The 18114-nt window shown below is 47.0% G+C and overlaps 1 protein-coding gene across 10 annotated transcripts in view; it reads left to right on the top strand.

Moving 5' to 3' along the window:
* The window catches only part of EHMT1 (euchromatic histone lysine methyltransferase 1), a 1124912-nt gene that overhangs the window by 230442 nt on the left and 876356 nt on the right, over window positions 1–18114 (top strand). Inside the window, exon 1 of one of the 10 annotated variants that reach the window (XM_085611624.1) lies at window positions 1299–1426. The exons of the other annotated variants lie outside the window; for them this stretch is intronic. The gene's annotated coding sequence lies outside the window, so the exon portion shown is untranslated. Of the gene's footprint in view, window positions 1–1298; window positions 1427–18114 lie in introns of those variants that run through there. 10 annotated transcript variants of the gene reach the window in all.

Consider the following 18114-nt stretch of genomic DNA (forward strand, 5'->3'; position numbering starts at 1 on the left):
ATCCGCTCCGTGGTGGTAATTTGCATGCCCTTGTGAGCTGCTTCCTATTTACTTTCCTTTTTGGACTTCAAGAACAGACATCCAGATACAGTAAATATGCTTCTTGAGGATCTATTGTAACATTTAATGTGATTTATAATGCACTTACGGGTAAAGTGTGATGTGGCGAATGGCTTGAGTGTGACTAATATATTAAAAGCATTAAAATTATTCTGCACCATTATTAAAGAATATGTTTCATCCGGCGTCTGCTGACAAAGGTTTTTATCTAGGCCATTTTAGCACTTCGCTCCGATTGAGATGGAGGATTTCTTTGATTAGTGTAGAGTGATGAGGAGAGGCGTTATTTTCCCATTCCCAATGTTTTTTGTGATCTCTCTAGATAGGTTCCTCCTTTAAAGTACTTAGTAATCATATTGCCTTAAAGTGCCAGCTTTCAACAACAAAAAAACTTCAGCAAAGCTTTAGATTTTGTATTTTAATCATGACGTAGATACTTTGGTGCAGTTTGTGTTATCTGATTCCAGCGGCCATATTTGGCATGCGGACCTCCTAGATTTTACGTAATTATAGAAGGTGTTAGGAAATATCCTCAGCCATGGATTTCCTGTCTCTATAATGCTATGAGCCTATTGAAGTCTGTTATGGGCTGCGCCGGACACTTTTGTTGCCCCACCCCAGTTGCCCAGGAGACTTTCAATAATAATGCTTGTTGATGACGTGCAAAATGGCTCTAATTCTGACAGCCTGAAGAAAATTGTTCGAATTAGTCAATGAAGCTCTGATCTTGTCAGGGAAAACTGATGTGTACTGGCTAGCTTTTTGGTTCAACTGGAAAAACTTGCAGTGGAATGTATTTTATTAATCACTTCAACTATTTGCAAGAGGAGAGTTTTAAAGAAACCAACCTCAATCAAAAAACCCTATACTCCATTATCAGCACTGTACTTTACCCTGTAAACTAAAAGATGGTTCATTTATTGTAGACGGCGTAGCAGCAGCCTTGGGTGAAGTCTGTGGATTGTCTTGCATGATAGAATGCTTTGCAGTACCTGAAAGCACGGATGTGTTAAGAGCTTGAAAAGCCCTACCCCGTTCTTCCTGAAATGGTGTCTAGGAGTAGAGAAGACTAGCCTTACTGGCCGCGTTGAACCTTGGTGGGGACTCTTGCCAAGTTGAGGACGCCTTGTCTTTCGCATGCTCGTTGGATGTGGGCTTGCGAGCCGCTGGGGGAAGCCGAGAAGCGAGAGGGACTCTTATTGTGAAGCGGCGTGTGCCTGGCTCTTGGCTTTTGTTGGGGCTTCTGTTGCCGCAGACATTTTCCTACTGGGAGGGTAAAGGATCCCTCTGCCAATCATGGGACGACTCTCTCGGGCCTGAGCGAGAAGGGAGGTTTGCTTGGACAATTTAGGGGGACAAAATGGAGGTACAGATAAGTGCATACGGTTGCTTCATGCTCCCAGCTGTGGCGCGACTGTGCAGGCTTTCCTTGCTGGGAGAGATTAGCAGATGTCTGGGCTCCAAACCTTGAGTGTTTGTCTGCATGTGCTTCTCCGTCTACAGTCTTAACTGATCTCCTTTCCGGGTGGATTCTCGTGACATGAGCGCATAGGAGTTTTCAGTGCTTAGGAGTTTACTTTTTTTTGATTTACCAACCGGACCTGAAATGACTTTTGTGAATGTATCACTTTAACCGTTCTTGGTCGTTTTCTCTCCTGTGCTACATTTTCTTTGTCATCAGGCCCAAAGACACGACGGTGCATGTCATCAGGCCCAAAGACACGACGGTGCATGTTCTGTTTTGCGTTATGATCCAGTTAAAAAGTGGTTTAGAGGCAGGCTGCGCTGGTAAATCCTGAAAATTAAACGACTCTTAGGGTCCATTATGGCAATATCGTGAGGATGTTCAGATTTGGTCCAAGTTTTTTCACCACTTGATTCGTACCTGTTCAGTTTGTCAGTCTCATGGTTCCATATTGTTATATTCAGTTATTGTTACAGGTAATTTGTGAGGTTGCTAGATATTGAAACAGATGATGAGTTTATTTGGTGCAGAATTAGATGGTCTTGTTTTTTATCCTTGACTTTATAGAAGTAAATTATCATGCTGTGGTTCGTGACCACCAGCACAAATTAGTATACCTCTAGCATTTGGAGTGACCTTTTTGTCACCTAAAGTCTTGGTACTGGTGCTAATGAACTGTTTTCCTAACTCCCATTAAATGGTCAGAAGGTTGCAACATTAATGATGTTTTCTGCTTGTCAATGGGCACAGGAGCCGTGTGTTTCATACTTTAGCAGCTCTCGAAAGTTTTTTATGGAGTGAGCAGACGTGATGAAATTGTGCCAAAACTGAACTTCGATTGTTGGTATGAAGGGCAGTTAGAAGGCACAGCCACAGAGTTAACTTTTTCATCTAGCTTATCATTTGGAAAACAATTACCTGTCTCTGGTTCTAAAGCTTTGCCTTGGGTGTAAAATCCGGTTTAATCAATGTTAAGCTGGTTGCAGATTGAATTTACAAAATTTCACCAGCTGCCAGTTTACTTACTGTTGCACAGTTGTAGACCACAGCGCCATTGAGTTTGATATAGAATTAAAAAAGGCTACTGTTTTGGCAAATTAATGTATGTTCCAACGCTGGCAAGGCTGCAGCTATTAAGTATCCAATCTTCTTAGATGCACAATGGTTGTCCTTTGACTGGCTGGGTAATAAATGTTGCAGCATAGTGATTTGTATTTGAAATTAGATGGATATGTTTTTTTCCTGAAATTGTAACAGTTTACCTGTTTTTTTTCCTGCAGAGTATTATTTTTGCTTGACCCAACATGGGTATCATAAGATGTAAAACTTGGGTAGGGCGAAGCCAAATCTCCCAAAAAACCCGTAAAATTTAGAACATGCTTGTAGTGGTTAAAGTTCAGATTAATTTAATTAATATTTCAAGTGATGTTTCATCTTCTGCAGAGGTATAATGTATTACAGAATATCACTTTGTTGTTCCCACAACAGATCAGACCCAAGATTACTTCTTGCACTTAAAGGGCTTGATCGTGGCTCTATTACACACCTGAGCAGGAACTTTGGTGCAAGTACCCCGAGTTTCATGGAAACCTAACACTTACTGTTGTAGCTATTTAGTATTTATTTACAACTATTGTGACAAAGTGGTTTTAGTCAAGCTGTAGCCGAAACTGACCACAGGAGGTGTAGGGAGGCTGAAAGAGGTCCACCGTTCTTCTTAACCTAATTGATGAATTAGGGAGTGGTGGTGATTTCTTAAGCAGGGAAGGTTTTTGCACTTTATAGAATTCAATCAAATTTGAGAATTGCGTTGAGTGTGGTGGGATTGGCATTTCAGAATGCTGCTTGACTGAGACCCCGTGTGTTGCATTGTGAGCCGGAGGATCCTTTGATTGAGGGCTGCATAATTGCTTATTTTTGCTGCATTGTTGGGGGAAAGTGTTTCTGGAGATTACATTTTTTGTGTGTATGGCAATATAGGGTCTTGAATTACGAGGCTTCTGTCTTTGTGTAGACTTGCTAGATTTGGAATACTGCATTGTCTTTTTATTATGAGAAAAATGACGTAGATTACTGTGTTTAAAGGTTTGAGCAATAGATTGCTCAGAAAAGTGCTACTTGTGCTTTCTAAATGACCTGTTATGAATATAGATAGGGTCTCAAACATTACGTTTTTGAGGGATACTTTTAAGTGTAGATTCCTTACCTCTTCATCTCCCCAAGGTATCAGACTGGGTCTGGAAAGTTGAAATAGCTCTCCTGCACCAATCAGCAGCACCTTGGCTGTGATGCAACAGTACATGAACCTCTGCACAGACTTCATTTCCTTTTTTCCCCCCCACACCTTTCTTCATGGATCCGGAGCTGCTGTCCCTGGACATTTTGTTCCAGGTTTGTACAGTGTTTTGCCAGGCTGTCTTCACTGAAATGTTCAGTGTTTTTGACATGTTAAATCCTACCACAAGCAAATGTCCCCTCCTGGGCCCATACAGCGTCTTTCTGTGATGCCTGGGACACAAAATGACCCAAGGTCTTGAAAGAAGTGTGGCCTAATGCATTCTAAGGCCTTAAAGAAGCGTGAGGCATAACTCTTAATAGTTTAGGACTATTTGTTTCTAGTTCAGATCCATGACGGGTTCTGCTCCAGTTCATCTTCGAACACCAAATCCTCAAAGTTAGCTGCGTCTAAGGACAAAAAAAATCCTCCTGGAAGAACACAAGAAGCACCACAAGAGGGGCTCTGGGGCTTTGCAGTGTCACTCCTGCTCAAGGCTTAAGACTTCCTGTTGGTATCTGTTCCCTTACTCCAACCCTGAAGTCTTCCTCTGAGTCACTTTTGGTTGAGATGTAGCTATTGCCAATCTGTGCAGGCTGAAACCCTCATTGATACTTTTGGAGTGTTCAGCTTTCTTCTCTGACCTTGCACACATTGTGACTTTCACTAGGTTATGCTGGTCCTCTTCCGCTTCACCCATTCTCCTTCTGCTTAGGCTGAAGTTTGTAAGAAAACTCCCTGTCTGAACTGCTTCAACCATCTCCATTCCCTGGTGCCTGTCAACAACCCCTGTTCAATCTCCTCCTGATGCTGTTTCAGCGCCATCTCGGACACTGCAGGGGTGTGGAATTTAATAAAATATCTACTTGTCCGTGGGGCAGGTTGCTTCATAAATCTACTTGTCCTGTAACAAAATCCACTGTCCTTTTGGTGCCATGTAGTGCGGCAACAAATTATGGCAGCATTCTCATTATATAAGAGCTCTGATATTTCCTCTCTGATTATGCCAGGGCTCATACTATAGTAGTGTTTGAATACTTGCAATTACCTTATGTTGCAGCATTTCCGCAGATCTACATACTGGGGCTGAAGGTAGTGGTAAGCTATAGTTTAGTGGTTAGAATGCTATTCTGAATCTGTGCAAACCTACTAACTTGCATAGCATGTTTTAAGGGTTTTTAACAACTCTTCTCAAATATTTTCCCATACTGAGAAAGTTGGAAATTTACTCCTGACAATGGCAGTTGTAAAACTTCTTCCAGAATTGGGCAAAAAATGGTTGGAGGGAAAGTGAACTTAAAAACGCTCAGATTTTCGCATGAGCAAATACTACACATGCACATTTGCTCATGCTAAAATGCAGTTCACAAATATTTTCTAGGAGTACTATTTCTTGTCCTACTTCTGTAAATTCTTGGGAACTTACAACAGCCGTATAGCTGCACTTAATGGAAGGACATATACCGTGGGTGCACTTTTAAGACTTGCATTAATAATTGGACCCCTTATTTTGTCTGACGTTGACTGTGACCTCTTTTGTTTAATAATATTCTATCTCTCTCTCTCGGCTGGCTTCACTATGAGTGACGGCATTCTGCTCTTTCACAAGGAGCATATTGGCACACAAAGTAGTTTAGTTAAGTGTCATTAACTACCATGGCAGTGTGTGCTTTTTGAGACAAAACATTTTTTTTGTTTATGCCAATGTTAGTTATAATGCTGTGGGCCCGGCAGCTTCCACACTAATAAGGTTTTACAAAAACCATGCCATAAAGTCGCACTGACACAACTAAAAAGCTGACCACCAATTTCAGACCTACTGTCTTTGCCAATGCTTGTTTATTTTTGTTTCCCATAATCTAATTGAAACTGGTTACGCTGATATTCCATTATTATTCTTGCGAAATACTTGCACGTATCAACACGTTACTAAATGATGCCGCAAAAAATGGTACCTAAAATTTGATAGTTTAGCGATTTTTTTTTAATTTTATTTTTTTAAATTTTATTATTTTTTTTTCTTCCTCCTTCTTTCATTTTTTTATGAACATTTTATTTTGAAAGCAAAGAATCAGTCTTGCTTTCAAGCTTCTTCAAATATTTGCATCAAATCCGAGAGCATTCTGGTAGCATTATACATAGCCTCATAACATAACACGTGTATTTGTATAGCGCATGTTCACCACTACGGGTATCTTGGCGCTGAATAACAGATGTTTGTTGTTACCCAACTCAATGGTACTCATTTTATCGACCTCAGATGGATGAAAGGCTGAGTGGACCCGCCGGGATTTGAACCTGTGACCATGAGGTCGAACACAGGCCCCTGCAGTAGACTTATTAGTCCACTGAGCCACCAGACTCGGTACTAAACTTTGAAAACTTGTGTACACATTTTTATACTGGAACCACTGTCAGTAGTGCAGTCAGAGCTTACAACAGTTACTTAGAACGCTCACCCCAATATAAAGGCTTTCAATTAATGAACCATAAATACAAGTTTGAACAGCATTAACATATGGACAACAATATTCCCTTATCTTCAGTGCCCTTCCCTAATCCATAATGTGGTACTGCAGACCGGCAGTCAAAGGGTTTGTGCTGCAGGGGGTCGGGCCTACTTGTCCCGAGGGCAAAATACACCTGAACACTTGTTGCCCTTGACCCCAAGCAATATGTCCTGGCCATCCAGCTATAGGAATTCCACATCCCTGCACTGTCAGCGATGATAGTGACCAATTTTCCAATCAGATCCAATTTAGATCAGAGCAGTTGTTCACTCACAGGCCCTTGCCTTGTAAAGGGTATAATGGCTGGCTTGGGAGGCTTTTTGCTGTGGTCCCATTCAGATGCTCAGCATCAATTATCTGAAAGAAACACGTTAGTTAGATTCCTCGCCTTTGAATATCCCCAGGCATCAAGCTGGATCCGCAAAGATTTTTCGTCAGCAATACTCTTGCATGTCGCTAGGCGTCGTCAGCGACTCCGCGTCCGTCATCGGCGTCGTGATCGCCGGGATGACGTCGTCGGAGTACTTAGACGCCGCCCTCGCGCGCTGACGTCAGTTATTCTTTTCCGCACCAGTAGGCGCCGATCCGGGAAGAGCATACCCTTTTAGTCATTTTTTGACTAAACTTTTTTGAACTCTTTTGGTTCAATTCTTCGTCGACCTAGACTCTGGTGCCGATAGGGATGCCTAGCTTCAAAGCTTGTGATACTTGTCACCGACTGATGTCATTCACGGATCACCACCGCCGGTGCCTCTATTGCCTTGGGGACGACCACGATGCAGAGTCGTGCCTCGACTGCCGGGCCTTGATGTTGAAGGCTAGGCGGGAGCGGTCCTGCAAGCTGCTCGAGTTCCGGCAGTTGGCTCCGCGCCGCTCAAGGTCCCGCTCAAGGTCCCGGTCAAGGGACCGGTCGCGGAGCCGCAGCCATCACTGCTCGTCGGGGTCAAAGTCTTCGCGATCCGGTAAGTCGAAGCATAGCAAGAAGTCGAAGAGGCGACATCGCTCTTCGGCTCCCCTCGCCGGTCGCGCGACTCGGTTGTGGGTTCGGGTGGCACCACCCGCGCGGCTGTCGGAGCCGCAGGAGTCCCGGCCGACCCCATACCCTCCGGTCCCTGGGTCTGACGCGACTCCGGCAGAGGCCAGGGACTTCCTCGAGGCCATGAGGAACCTGGCTCTGCCGTCGACGCCTGCCGGCGCGCCTTCGGGCCCTGCAAGCTCGACTGGGAGGCTTAGCGAGCCGGCGGCTCCGGCGCTGTCGTCGACTCCGCTCCCGACGCCGCAGGCCCCCGGGGGATCCAGGCCTGGATCCCAGTCGGCGCTGGTCGACCTCACGACCCCTCCGTCGGCGTCGATTCCTCTGGTGCCGCCCCCGGCCAACGCCGTTCCCCGGTTTAGTCCCGGTCCGGGCCCGGCGTTGGAGCGGTACCGCCTGGCGCCGCATCAGACGCCGATGGGTGACAGATTCATCTTCCGCCTGGCTCCGATCCTTCCACCTGTATACCAGGAATCGGATGACAGTGACGACTGGGAGGGGTCTGAGGACCCTCTGGCCCGGTAGGGCCAGTTATCCCAGGACTGGGCAGATGAACTGGGGGATGCCAGTGGTCTTGACACCTCCCCTGACACTGGCTTCATCTCTCCTCCGACCGTGGTTTCGGAGGAAGGTGCTACATTTTCTGTGGTGCTGCGCAAGGCGGCCGAAGCCCTTGGGCTGGAGCTGCCTGCGGTGGCCGTGAGGACTAATCTCCTCACTGAAGTGCGTCAACCGTCAGAAAGCTCCCCGGAGCCTATGTTGCAGTTTAATGAAGCACTGAGTGACGTTCTGAAGGGCACCTGGTCCAAGCCCTCCACAGTTCCTCCTGTGGACCGGAACGTGGCCCGGTGCCACCGCCCTGCACCGGGCGACCCCAGTTTTCTGTCGTTGCACCCCACGCCCGAGAGCCTGGTTATCCAGGCCTCTACCTCCCAGACCTCCTTCTCGTTCGCTCCCCCGGATCGGGAATCCAAAAGGTTGGAACAGTTTGGGAAGAAACTGGTCTCCTCCCTTAGTTTGGGGTTGCGGTCTATCAACACCGTGTGCCTTTTGGACCGTTACTCCCACTCCCTGTGGGATGCGGTGGAGGACGTGCTGCCCCAGTGTCCGGAGGAGGCCCGGACACGGCTCGCCCAGGCTCTTGCCGAGGGGCGGGATGCGGCATGGCATGCAATCCGATGTGGACTGGACACAGTGGACTCGCTAGGCAGGGCAATGGCAACCATGGTGGCGATTCGCCGCCACGCCTGGCTGAGGTCCACGAGTTTCTCCGGGGATGTCCAGAGCACCCTCATGGACATGCCCTTTGATGGCAGTCGCCTTGTTGGCGACAAAGCGGATAGTGCGCTGGAGCGCTTTAAGGACTCCAGGGCTACGGCCAAGTCCTTGGGCCTCTCGGCCCGCGCCCGCAAACTTCCGCTTTTCGCCCCTTTTGTGGCCAAGGAAGGGGCACCCCCTCACGTCCGTCTAGCCTCAGGCCGCAGAACCAACTTACACGCCGATTTGGATTCCTCCGAGGCGGAGCAGGGGGACAACGAGCCGGTCCGTCCACATCTACCCCAGCAGCATCCGCCTCAAAGCCCTCCTAGTCCGAGCTTTCAGGCCCATTCCACGCCAGTGGGAGGCAGAGTTCGCCATCACCTGCTCCACTGGTGTACCATCACATCGGACAGGTAGGTGCTGCAAATCGTCCTAAGGGGCTACTCCCTCCCCTTCGAGGCGACCCCTCCAGCCATGCCACGCAGTGCCGCCGGATTTTGGGGGATCACTTGCAACTTCTGCAGGAGGAAGTTACGGCCCTCTTTGTCAAGGGGGCCATCGAGCGCGTTCCTGGTCCAGAAGTAGGTCGTGGTTGTTATTCCCTCTACTTTCTGGTTTCCAAGAAGGGCAAAGGGGGCCTATGCCCTATCTTGGACCTCAGGAGCGTCAACGCCTTCCTCAGGAAGGAGAAGTTCAAGATGCTCACCTTAGCTCAGGTTCTGGCTGCCCTAGACCCTGGAGACTGGATGGTAGCGTTGGACTTGCAGGACACTTATTTCCACATCCCCGTCCTGCCGGCCCACCGGAGTTACCTGCGGTTCACGGTGGGCCAAGAGCATTTTCAGTTTACCGTGCTCCCCTTCGGCCTCACCAGTGCCCCTCGGGTGTTCACAAAAGTGATGGCGGTGGTCGCAGCTCATCTGCGCAGATTAGGGGTTCCAGTCTTCCCCCTATCTCGACGACTGGTTGTTGAAGGCGGGCTCGCCCTAGGCAGTCGTCTCCCACCTCCAGACTACGGCCGACCTCTTGCATTTGCTGGGGTTCTCCATCAATGTGCCGAAGTCGCATCTGAGTCCCTCCCAGAAGCTCCTCTTCATCGGAGCGGTTCTGGACTCGGCGCAGTTCCAGGCCTATCCTCCGGAACAGCGGGTCCGGGATATTCAGGCTCTGATTCCCATCTTTCGGCCTCTATCCCGGGTTTCGGTCAGGTTGGTGCTGCGGCTTCTGGGTCTGATGGCCTCCTGCATCCTATTGGTGCATCACGCAAGATGTCGGATGCGGGCTCTGCAGTGGGACCTGAAGTTTCAGTGGACCCAGCATCGGGGCAACCTGTCCGATCATGTCTTGATCTCGGAGGGCACTGCACAGCAGTTGCAGTGGTTGCTCACGGACCGTGATTGAGTCAGTGGCAGATCCCTCTCCCTACCCTAACCAGAGCACGTAGTAGTGACAGATGCGTCCCTCCTGGGATGGGAGGGGGGGGTGGCACATGGGAGAGGCGGAGATCAGAAGCCTCTGGTCTCCGGCGGAGTCTCGGCTCCAAATCAACCTTCTGGAGCTGAGGGCGATCCGACTTGCACTGAAGGCATTCCTTCCCTCTGTCCGGGGAGTGTAGTGCAGGTGTTCACGGACAACACCACCGCCATGTGGTACTGCAACAAACAGGGCGGGGTGGGGTCGTGGACCCTTTGTCAGGAGGCTCTGCGCCTCTGGATATGGCTGGAAAATCAGGGCATCACCCTGGTGGTTCAACATCTGGCGGGCTCCCTGAACGCCAGAGCAGACTAACTCAGCCGCCGGTGCATGATGGATCACGAATGGCGTCTGAACTCTGACATGGCACAAGGCCTCTTTTGGCAGTGGGGAGAGCCTTGGTTAGATCTATTTGCCACCGAAGAGAACGCGCAGTGTCCGCAGTTCTACGCGTTGGAGTTTCCAAGTCGAAACTCGCTCGGAGACGCTTTTCGTCGCGAGTGGATTTGCGGTCTGTTGTACGCCTTTCCGCCTATACCACGTCTGCCCAGAGTGCTGAAGAAGATAAGGCGCGACCGGGCCCAAGTGATCGATCCCCCGATCCGCCTGACTCTTCAGGAGGACCTTCTGTCGCAGCAGCAGCGGACGGTCCTCCACCCGAAGCTGCCCAGCCTCCACCTCTATGCGTGGAGATTGAGCCGCGACAGTTGATGCCTTTTGACTTGCCTCCTGAAGTCTGTAATGTTATTCTGGCAGCCAGGCGTCCCTCCACAAAATCGGTATACGCCTGCAGGTGGAACAAATTTGTGGCATGGTGCACAGCAAAGGCTGTGGATCCCCTTTCCGCCCCTCTTTCTGAGGTTCTCCTCTTTCTTCTTTCCCTGGCCCAGCAGAGCTCTGCTCTGGGTACCCTTAAGGGATATCTTTCAGCTATTTCTGCTTTCTTACGGCTTCCTGATCAGCCTTCTCTTTTCAAATCCCCTGTTGTTTCTCGATTCTTTAAGGGCATTACTCACATGTTTCCTCCTGTCCCTTTCGTAATGCCTCAGTGGGATTTGAATCTAGTATTGACCTATCTGATGTGAGTTTCCTTTGAGCCACTTCATAATTGTCCCCTTCGTCTTCAGACTCTTAAGACTGCTTTCCTGGTTGCCATCACCTCTGCTAGAAGGGTGAGTGAGCTCCAGGCTCTCTTCTAAGCCTCCTTTCCTTTCTGTCCATCCGGACAAAGTTGTTCTCAGGACTCGTCCTTCCTTTCTCCCTAAGGTGGTAACTGCCTTTCACATCGGACAGTCTGTTACACTGCCCACCTTCTTTCCACCTCCGCATCCCTCGAAAGAGGAAGAGAGGCTCCACCGTCTGGACCCAAAACAGGCGCTGTCCTATCTGGACCTCACCAAACAGTTCCGGGTGGATGACCAACTCTTTGTTGGCTACGTGGGCGCTAAGAAGGGGCGGGCGGTGCACAAGCTAACCATCTCTCGTGGGTAATTTTGTGTATCAAGGCCTGTTAATCCTTAGCTAAAAAGGAACCTCCTGTAGTGCTGAGGGCCCATTCCACTCGGGCCATATCGGGGACCACTGCTCTGGGCCGGGGAGTCCCCTTGCAGGACGTTTGTCAGGCAGCAACGTGGGCCTCGCTGCACTCGTTTGCCAAACACTATTGCCTGGACAGCCAAGTCCGGGGAGACGGTTTCTTTGGCCGTTCTGTTCTCCAGGACTTATTGGTGTGATCTTGGTTCGCAGACCCACCACCGGGGTTGGTATTGCTGGGGTATCTATTCTAAGGTGAGGAATCTAACTAACGTGTTTCTTTCAGATGAATAAGTTACTTACCTTCAGTAACGATATATCTGTAAGAAAGATTAGTTAGTTAGATTCCTCACCGCCCCACCCATCCTCCCTGTTCTGCGAACCGATATCTAGGATTGAGGCCATCCCTTTCAGGGCCCTAGAATTTTTGGCACCAGTGTCGGTCTCTTGCATGGCTCTGCGTTCCTGGAGCGGAAAGCTATGTACAAGAACTGAGGTCAGCACGCGAGGGCAGCGTCTAAGTACTCCGACGTCATCCCGGCGATCATGACGCCGACGACTGACGCGGAGCCGCATACGACGCCTAGCGACGCGCAATGGTATTGCTGACGAAAAATCTTCCCGGATCCAGCCTGACGCCTGGGGATATTCTAAGGTGAGGAATCTAACTAATGTAAGTAACTTGTTCATCATGACAATGTTGACATTAGCGAGCGAGTATTCTTCTCCCTATGGACACATAGTGCGATTGTTTAGCACTTTAGAATTCCAGTGGCTTGGATATCTCTCCTTGAGTTCATTTGGTCTGTCTTTTAGGACCTCCCATGGACGAAGTTGCATCATTATCAACTAGCCTGTACAAGACAGCGGAGGTTCTTAAATTGCTTTTACTGGTAGAGGTGGCATTCTCCTGTGTGACACCATTGCTCCCCTTCAGTGAAGCATTTATGAATCTGATGGTACAAACTAGCCTCTTGGCCTGCAGTGACTTCAGGTTACCCACCTCCTGGGTACCTCGAGTTTTTAATGCCATACCGTTCTCCAGCGTCTTGTTATTCAGGCTTCCTCTTCCTCTAAACCCAACCCTCACTGCTTTCTCTCTACTCTTGCATATAGGGAGCTGAAAAGAATTGAGACAGTGGGGAAGAAGGCCTTCTTTTTGGGGAACCATTATTTTTTGTTCCCAAGAAGCATTGTGGCATCTGTCCAGTTCTAGAACTTCATAATTTGAATGCCTTCCGCAGCAATGAGGAGTCCAAGATGCTTTCTTTTGCCCAGATCCTTTTGGCTCCCCGGCTGGAAGACTGGATGAAAGCCCTCAACTTGCAAGACACATATGTTCTTACACAGATCCTGGAGTACTGCAGAAGATACCTGTCTTTTGTGGAGCACACCATCCACTGTCACTTTGCAGTCCTTCCTTTTCGGCTAACATCATACCCTTAAGTCTTCATGAAATTGATGTCAGTGGTTGCAGCGTATCTTTGCAGGTTAAAGACCTCTATTCCTGGTCCGTGATTACTAGCTTGAGATTCTGAACTACGGACTCTGCGACCTGCGCTTTTCTATTAATCTACCCAAGTCTCACGTCCAGCTTTCCTATAGTTCAATTAATCAGGACAGGGTTGGACCCTGTTTCAATCAAGACCTTCCTGCCTCTCCACAGCATTCAAGATATTCAGGCTATGATTGCAATATTTCTGGAGGAATCTCTTCTTCTGGCCCAACAGTCCCCTTTTCGGTCTATTCTCCTCTTCTATCTATTCCCCTCTTGTATCTTCCTTGTTCCCCATGCTCTGAGGCTGAAGATGCGTGCACTCCAGTGGTGTATTTTTTTCCACTAAGCCTAGGATTGTAATGTCTTGACAGACTACGTTTGCATTTCCCCAGAAGCACTTCGGAACTGTAGTGTAGGCAGACTACCTTCTGTGCAGAAAGCCCCTCTTCCCTCAACAACGGGTAGCTACAGAAGTTACAGATGCCTTAGCCCTAATTTGGAAGTGGATGAAACGGTGCCACCAACAACATTCTAATATGAAATGTGATCTTTATGTAAAACAAATACCTTAATCAAGGATACCTTTTGGAGGACCGTTAACACATAATTTTCCTTTATATCCTTGAGGGGTGCTGAAAACTTCAAGTTGGAAATATAATTCTATTACAGAATCAACACTTGAAATAATAAAGAAAAACATGCAAACACTGTGACTGTTGCCAAAGTGTAAGGTTTCAAACTTGTGGGTGAATGATTTAAAATAGACTAGAATCTAAAACGCCAGTTCATCAGTTGTGTTTGAATAACCAGGACTATTCAGTGTCATCTCTAGGTAGAACCAATTTAATGTCAGTTAGGAGGTTGAGCTTATTTGTGGAGCAGGTTATACGTCTCTTGAAGACTATCTCCTGGCTATCCTTTGGTTTTTAATTATGTGTCTGTTCCGCCTCCTGATTTTTTGTGGACTCAGGATTGGAACAGATTAGTATCTTCCACCTGGTTTCACTACTGTGCGGTTGGGGCAGCTGCACCTGATAAGTTGTCTCATCAAGTGTCTTGTTGATTGTCTTTAGTTGTTTACCAAAAATGGTAATCCGCTCAAGTGACTTTTAGGCAGCATATACTGTGCTCATGGTTACGTTCTGTGCCTGTGAGGCCTCCTGGCCAGGTTTAATTAACATGTTTGCAGCTTGCTGAATAAATCTTTGCCATTTGCTGGCATCTGATGCATAATTAATTTTGTGGTTCATTCCATACATTAGAGATCAGGAACGTGTTCCCTCATGGAGAAGAACTCGCACATCAACCAGCTTGAGCTTCAGGTGACTCGTCTCACCCTCTTGAGATTCCTTCTTTCCATATACAAGTCACGTCCTGGATAACTAAATGACCGCTATATGGTACGCCTTCAAGCAGGGAGGTGTGAGCTCATGCTGGTTGTGCCTAGAGGCGTTGAGGCTGGGATCACTCTCATAATGTCTGGCCTTTTATGAACCACCTGGTGCGCTCCCTTAACCAACGGGCTAGCAAACTTGGTTGACGTTCTCTTACCAACTGTGAGTTGTCTTCACGCTGTCGTGGTTTCCCGTCTTGGCCAACCCACCTGTGGACCTCTTTGCCACTTAGAAAAACACAATTTTTCTGCAGTTCTGCGCCCTACAGTTCATGCTGTAGGGAGCCATAGAGATGCGTTCTTGCTGAGATGGGAGTTTCATCTCCACAAGGCGTATACGGTCATCCTCCTGACTCCTCGAGCTGTAAGTAAGTTATGTCATGACCATGCGCAGATTAAGTTCATGACACTAGACTGGCCGCGGTCAGTGTTTTACTCAAATCTGCTCTGCTTTGTCCCTTTGACTCTTCTGCTTTCGCTCAGGGTAGCACTTCTCATGCAGTGGAAATGACTGGTTCGAATTCTGAACCTCCAGAGCCTTCACTTTAATGCCTGGAGATTGAGCGAGGCAATGTTAGTTTCTCCGACCAGCCTTTAGAGGTTGTGGACGTTATCTTGTCAGGTGATCACCCCTTTACCAAAACTGTTCCTTGTAGGTATGTTACGTAGGAGTCAACAGATGTCAAATGTTGAGAAGGGCTGGTCTGAAAACTGTGACCATCTATATACCGTGCTATCCAGTGGGGAGTACCTGTGAAACGTAAGTAACTTTCATAATATAGAAAGACAAAAAGTCCAAGATATCTTCAGAATCGTATACGCCCTATAATTTGCCTTTAAATAACGGAGGCAAAAAGATGACGTCATTCAGGGTCACAGAACACAACCCAATCAAATGTAGCTGCATATCTGCATATAAAGCCTTCCTATGGAAAGAGTTTGTGAGATACGTCTCTCTTTACCTAAAGAGGCAAGGAGTTTAATCTTAGTGCTTCGCGGGAAACAGCCTTTACAACGAAGCATTTTCTACGCATTACGTTTACAACGATACTTACCTCGTAAACGTCTTCACAACGCGTTATGCTTCAACGACCATCTTCACCACGCAAGCAACGTCCTCACGGAACAACGTCATCCTAATCCGAAAAAAAGCATCAGTCCGTTTTCAGTGTCGGCGGAGAAAAAAAAGAAGAAAGGGGGCTTGGGGGGTCTCCCCCCCCCTAAAAAAAGATAAAGCGGAGTAAAGGTAAAATCGAGGTAACGGCAAAGCGTGTAAAACACATTCCGTTGTAACGCATGCGTGGTAAAGGCATGCGTTGCAACGGAATGCGTAGTAACAACATATATTCGTGCTTCGCCATCAGTTAGCAGGGGCCGAGCAAATGCCTAGTAAAATGGTCACTCTTTAGTCTACCATACTAGTCATAACAGCGGCATGGGCAACTTTTAGCATCCCTAGGTGATATATGTTTAAGCAATTAAGAATTTCCATCCTATCGAAATAAATATATCTGGTTTATTCTAAGCCCCATCCATTACCCATTTTGTGTTTTGCGTTTTGGTTTAATTTTTTTTGCCTGATCTAGGAGTCTTATTGATCAGTCAAGTTCCTTCTACAGTTTGACAACTTGCATTTACCTGCTACAAAATTCTGCACTTGATAGTACTTCCGTACAGGATAGATGTGACAACGTTTGTACACATTTAAATGTAATGGGACACCCAGTGATCTCCCCGACTGCGCTGATCACTGCAGTAGTAAATCCCAGTGGGCAATGTCTGTTTTGGTCATTCTTGCCAAGCCAGAGAGATTTATCATATTAAGATCATGGTTGCATTCTTGAGTAAATAGGATTCTATTAATTATCTACTTGTCTAGGTGACTATTAATTATCTACTTGTCTAGGTGACTGGATTCTTCTGAAATCTTATTTGTCAGTAAAAACAATCTACTTGTCCCTTTTGATGTAATGCAATGAGGTAAAAATAGTAGCACTCCACTAATAACCTCTCGGATTATGCCCAAGTTCACTTTATATCAAGGTTTGGATGCTAGCAAGACTCTTGAGTTTCCCCTTTTATGCAAATTTGCACACAGGGTCTAGAAGCAGCCGGAAATAGTTATTCCAGTGCTAGGTTGACCTGTGAGTTTAGGCACATGCATGTTTACAGGTATGTCCCAATCACTTCCCACACTGGAAAAGGTTGAAAATTACTCCTGACAGTGGCAGGAGTGAAACTTCTTCCAGGGTGTGACAAAAGAAGTTGCGTGGTGGTTATAGGTAAAAGAAGTGTCTCCATGCGGGGCTCATTCGCAAATGGAGTTAACAAACGTCTGCTAGGGGCATGGTTTCGAGGCCTACTTATGTAAACTTTTGTGAATTTCTGAAAGACCTAAATCTGCACCAGTGCAAAGTCGGGCAGCAGGTGCACTTTCTGGACTTCACGAATGGGACCCATTATTTATTTTCATCTTGCCCATAATGTTGCCAATAATGTTTTTATACTGATTCTTAAGTAATCGTTATTTATCTTTAATTGAAATGCATAAATTTTTTTAAGCGCTACCTCACATAAGTGGTATTTAAAGTTCCCCAGTAGCTTTAGCAAAACGTTTCTTTCAAGTTGCAGGTTCTTGTGCGCATTTTGTTTTGAAAGTAAACAAATCCCCAATCTTGCTGTCATGCTTCAATTTCAGCATGTTTTTAGATATCAGGGAACATTGTAAGTGGCATCCCATTTGCTCATTTTCGCAGATGTGTACTCATTTCTATATTGGAACTCCTGTGAGTAACACAATCCTCTTTCCTACTACGACTGGAACTGCAACCTGCCTGCCAAAGGGTTTGTGCTGTATGTGTCTGAGCAGGGCCTACTTGTTTATCTGCAAAACAAATATTAAAACCTGACCCCAAACAATTTCCTGGACGTTGGTTTATGGGAGTTCCACACCCCTGTTTCAACCACTTTGAAGGGGTCTCCGTGACAGCAGTGTCATCCCCAAAAAGTACTTCCTACTTTTAACAAACAAGCAAAGAAAAAAAGCATTCCTATCGTTCAACGGAAGATTACATTTTTAGCTTGGTATTATGGTTGGCAGTGTCTACAGCTGTAGAGCAGAGGTCTTCAAGCTTTTCTACTATGCGCCCCCCTCACCACTCCAGCAAACCCCCCTCCAAAACTTTATGGCAAGGATTGGGGGAGTGGGAGGGACATGGCTGCATGCAGGGAGCGGGGCATACGAGATGATTTCAGGAATACTTTTTCTGTAGCTTATGGACTGCACTAAATATGAGACTTAAAAAACAGCAAATGCATCAAACAAAAACAGATTTTATCCCAAACAAACTGCACCCCATAGTTGAGCCCCACACACTCTTTAAACACAATGCAACGACACCTGCTGCACTAATGATAACTGCATTCCTGAGTAGCAGACTATCACCTCTGCATCTTTTATCTCTTCCCCACCATGACTGATCATCACTTCAGTCCTAATGCTTGAAAGGAAAATCATCTCTGATGCTCCATTTTTAAAGGTAGACACTCATAACTGTTATCCCTGGGTCCCAGTCTTGCTGCATCTGCTTCCTTAATTATAACCAGCAGTGTCC

This window comes from Triturus cristatus, chromosome 1_2 (assembly GCF_964204655.1).
Source record: "Triturus cristatus chromosome 1_2, aTriCri1.1, whole genome shotgun sequence".
Classification (NCBI taxonomy): domain Eukaryota; kingdom Metazoa; phylum Chordata; class Amphibia; order Caudata; family Salamandridae; genus Triturus; species Triturus cristatus.